The sequence below is a fragment of the Schistocerca serialis genome, unplaced genomic scaffold (assembly GCF_023864345.2).
Source record: "Schistocerca serialis cubense isolate TAMUIC-IGC-003099 unplaced genomic scaffold, iqSchSeri2.2 HiC_scaffold_1228, whole genome shotgun sequence".
Classification (NCBI taxonomy): Eukaryota; Metazoa; Arthropoda; class Insecta; order Orthoptera; family Acrididae; genus Schistocerca; species Schistocerca serialis.
The window spans coordinates 148024-152500 of NW_026047434.1; the positions used below are offsets into that span (position 1 = coordinate 148024).

General features: G+C 57.6%; 2 non-coding genes and 1 pseudogene across 2 annotated transcripts; all 3 read left to right on the forward strand.

Annotated features, from left to right (window-relative positions):
* Positions 1–414: 414 nt before the first annotated feature.
* On the forward strand, positions 415–2323 carry LOC126436150 (small subunit ribosomal RNA). Its single transcript, XR_007580463.1, has one exon. It is a non-coding gene; the product is annotated as a small subunit ribosomal RNA (ribosomal RNA).
* A 353-nt stretch (positions 2324–2676) lies between these two features.
* Positions 2677–2831, forward strand: LOC126436140 (5.8S ribosomal RNA). The gene has a single exon (XR_007580454.1). It is a non-coding gene; the product is annotated as a 5.8S ribosomal RNA (ribosomal RNA).
* A 188-nt stretch (positions 2832–3019) lies between these two features.
* The window catches only part of LOC126436170 (large subunit ribosomal RNA), a 4787-nt pseudogene continuing 3329 nt past the window's right edge, over positions 3020–4477 (forward strand).

The following is a 4477-nucleotide window of genomic DNA, read 5'->3' on the forward strand; positions in this document are numbered from 1 at the left end:
GCGCTGTGCTGGGAGAGTTCGCTTCGGCACCCAAGTGGGGCTTTTGTCCTTCTGTGGCGCTGGCGTTGGAGCTGCCGGTCACCGTAGGTGGCGCGTGTTGTCTCCCGCCGGCAATGCCACGACAGCACGCTCCCGGGCCTCTGTCGGCAGCGGCAAGCTCAGTTGGGAGCACGGGTGGTCGCACCTAAAGCGTCTACTCGCCTAACTCCGGGCGATTGCGCCTCTCTCGAACCCGACCAAGTACTTAGGACGGCGCTGCGCGCCGCCGGGACCTGAGAGGGTTTCGAGGTGTGTTGTGCAGGGGAGCTCAGCCTCCTCCTGTTTGCAGAATAATTGAGCGGACGCTTGCGTGTTCGCGCGGGCCCCCGGGACACACTCCCGGGCGGCCGGCTGCTCAGCTCTAGTTGACGCAGCTCCCTGGTTGATCCTGCCAGTAGTCATATGCTTGTCTCAAAGATTAAGCCATGCATGTCTCAGTACAAGCCGCATTAAGGTGAAACCGCGAATGGCTCATTAAATCAGTTATGGTTCCTTAGATCGTACCCACGTTACTTGGATAACTGTGGTAATTCTAGAGCTAATACATGCAAACAGAGTCCCGACCAGAGATGGAAGGGACGCTTTTATTAGATCAAAACCAATCGGTCGGCTCGTCCGGTCCGTTTGCCTTGGTGACTCTGAATAACTTTGGGCTGATCGCACGGTCCTCGTACCGGCGACGCATCTTTCAAATGTCTGCCTTATCAACTGTCGATGGTAGGTTCTGCGCCTACCATGGTTGTAACGGGTAACGGGGAATCAGGGTTCGATTCCGGAGAGGGAGCCTGAGAAACGGCTACCACATCCAAGGAAGGCAGCAGGCGCGCAAATTACCCACTCCCGGCACGGGGAGGTAGTGACGAAAAATAACGATACGGGACTCATCCGAGGCCCCGTAATCGGAATGAGTACACTTTAAATCCTTTAACGAGTATCTATTGGAGGGCAAGTCTGGTGCCAGCAGCCGCGGTAATTCCAGCTCCAATAGCGTATATTAAAGTTGTTGCGGTTAAAAAGCTCGTAGTTGGATTTGTGTCCCACGCTGTTGGTTCACCGCCCGTCGGTGTTTAACTGGCATGTATCGTGGGACGTCCTGCCGGTGGGGCGAGCCGAAGGCGTGCGACCGCCTCGTGCGTGCTCGTGCGTCCCGAGGCGGACCCCGTTGAAATCCTACCAGGGTGCTCTTTATTGAGTGTCTCGGTGGGCCGGCACGTTTACTTTGAACAAATTAGAGTGCTTAAAGCAGGCAAGCCCGCCTGAATACTGTGTGCATGGAATAATGGAATAGGACCTCGGTTCTATTTTGTTGGTTTTCGGAACCCGAGGTAATGATTAATAGGGACAGGCGGGGGCATTCGTATTGCGACGTTAGAGGTGAAATTCTTGGATCGTCGCAAGACGAACAGAAGCGAAAGCATTTGCCAAGTATGTTTTCATTAATCAAGAACGAAAGTTAGAGGTTCGAAGGCGATCAGATACCGCCCTAGTTCTAACCATAAACGATGCCAGCCAGCGATCCGCCGCAGTTCCTCCGATGACTCGGCGGGCAGCCTCCGGGAAACCAAAGCTTTTGGGTTCCGGGGGAAGTATGGTTGCAAAGCTGAAACTTAAAGGAATTGACGGAAGGGCACCACCAGGAGTGGAGCCTGCGGCTTAATTTGACTCAACACGGGAAACCTCACCAGGCCCGGACACCGGAAGGATTGACAGATTGATAGCTCTTTCTTGATTCGGTGGGTGGTGGTGCATGGCCGTTCTTAGTTGGTGGAGCGATTTGTCTGGTTAATTCCGATAACGAACGAGACTCTAGCCTGCTAACTAGTCGCGTGACATCCTTCGTGCTGTCAGCGATTACTTTTCTTCTTAGAGGGACAGGCGGCTTCTAGCCGCACGAGATTGAGCAATAACAGGTCTGTGATGCCCTTAGATGTTCTGGGCCGCACGCGCGCTACACTGAAGGAATCAGCGTGTCTTCCTAGGCCGAAAGGTCGGGGTAACCCGCTGAACCTCCTTCGTGCTAGGGATTGGGGCTTGCAATTGTTCCCCATGAACGAGGAATTCCCAGTAAGCGCGAGTCATAAGCTCGCGTTGATTACGTCCCTGCCCTTTGTACACACCGCCCGTCGCTACTACCGATTGAATGATTTAGTGAGGTCTTCGGACTGGTACGCGGCATTGACTCTGTCGTTGCCGATGCTACCGGAAAGATGACCAAACTTGATCATTTAGAGGAAGTAAAAGTCGTAACAAGGTTTCCGTAGGTGAACCTGCGGAAGGATCATTACCGACTAGACTGCATGTCTTTCGATGTGCGTGTCGTGTCGCGCAACACGCAGCTACCTGTACGGCTCGCAGTAGCCGTGCGCCGCGTGCGGAACCACGCGTTCGTCTCAAAACTAACGGCAATGTTGTGTGGTACGAGCGCTGAAGCGCTGGAGCGGCTGGCCTGCGGCACCTGGCGCCTGGCGCCGGTTTTGAATGACTTTCGCCCGACTGCCTGTCCGCTCCGGTGTGGAGCCGTACGACGCCCATCGGCCGTGAGGCCGTTGGACACTGAACGCTGGAACAGGGCCGCCACACGCCTCAGTCCCGCCTATGCAACTGTCTCGAAAGAGATGGTGGAAACTATGAAAAGATCACCCAGGACGGTGGATCACTCGGCTCGTGGGTCGATGAAGAACGCAGCAAATTGCGCGTCGACATGTGAACTGCAGGACACATGAACATCGACGTTTCGAACGCACATTGCGGTCCATGGATTCCGTTCCCGGGCCACGTCTGGCTGAGGGTCGGCTACGTATACTGAAGCGCGCGGCGTTTGCCCCGCTTCGCAGACCTGGGAGTGTCGTGGCCGCCTGTGGGGCCGGCCGCGTCTCCTTAAACGTGCGATGCGCGCCCGTCGCCTGGCGGTTCGCATACCGGTACTTACTCGGTAGCGTGCACAGCCGGCTGGCGGTGTGGCGTGCGACACCTCGTACAACGACCTCAGAGCAGGCGAGACTACCCGCTGAATTTAAGCATATTACTAAGCGGAGGAAAAGAAACTAACAAGGATTCCCCCAGTAGCGGCGAGCGAACAGGGAAGAGTCCAGCACCGAACCCCGCAGGCTGCCGCCTGTCGTGGCATGTGGTGTTTGGGAGGGTCCACTACCCCGACGCCTCGCGCCGAGCCCAAGTCCAACTTGAATGAGGCCACGGCCCGTAGAGGGTGCCAGGCCCGTAGCGGCCGGTGCGAGCGTCGGCGGGACCTCTCCTTCGAGTCGGGTTGCTTGAGAGTGCAGCTCCAAGTGGGTGGTAAACTCCATCTGAGACTAAATATGACCACGAGACCGATAGCGAACAAGTACCGTGAGGGAAAGTTGAAAAGAACTTTGAAGAGAGAGTTCAAAAGTACGTGAAACCGTTCTGGGGTAAACGTGAGAAGTCCGAAAGGTCGAACGGGTGAGATTCACGCCCATCCGGCCACTGGCCTCCGCCCTCGGCAGATGGGGCCGGCCGCCCGCGCGGAGCAATTCGCGGCGGGGTCGTGTCCGGTTGCCTTTCCACTCGCCGCGGGGCGGGGCCGTTCCGGTGTGCGGTGGGCCGCACTTCTCCCCTAGTAGGACGTCGCGACCCGCTGGGTGCCGGCCTACGGCCCGGGTGCGCAGCCTGTCCTTCCGCGGGCCTCGGTTCGCGTCTGTTGGGCAGAGCCCCGGTGTCCTGGCTGGCTGCCCGGCGGTATATCTGGAGGAGTCGATTCGCCCCTTTGGGCGCTCGGGCTCCCGGCAAGCGCGCGCGGTTCTTCCCGGATGACGGACCTACCTGGCCCGGCCCCGGACCCGCGCCGCTGTTGGCTCGGGATGCTCTCGGGCGGAATAATCGCTCCCGTCAGCGGCGCTTCAGCTTTGGACAATTTCACGACCCGTCTTGAAACACGGACCAAGGAGTCTAACATGTGCGCGAGTCATTGGGCTGTACGAAACCTAAAGGCGTAATGAAAGTGAAGGTCTCGCCTTGCGCGGGCCGAGGGAGGATGGGGCTTCCCCGCCCTTCACGGGGCGGCGGCCTCCGCACTCCCGGGGCGTCTCGTCCTCATTGCGAGGTGAGGCGCACCTAGAGCGTACACGTTGGGACCCGAAAGATGGTGAACTATGCCTGGCCAGGACGAAGTCAGGGGAAACCCTGATGGAGGTCCGTAGCGATTCTGACGTGCAAATCGATCGTCGGAGCTGGGTATAGGGGCGAAAGACTAATCGAACCATCTAGTAGCTGGTTCCCTCCGAAGTTTCCCTCAGGATAGCTGGTGCTCGTACGAGTCTCATCCGGTAAAGCGAATGATTAGAGGCCTTGGGGCCGAAACGACCTCAACCTATTCTCAAACTTTAAATGGGTGAGATCTCCGGCTTGCTTGATATGCTGAAGCCGCGAGCAAACGACTCGGATCGGAGTGCCAAGTGGG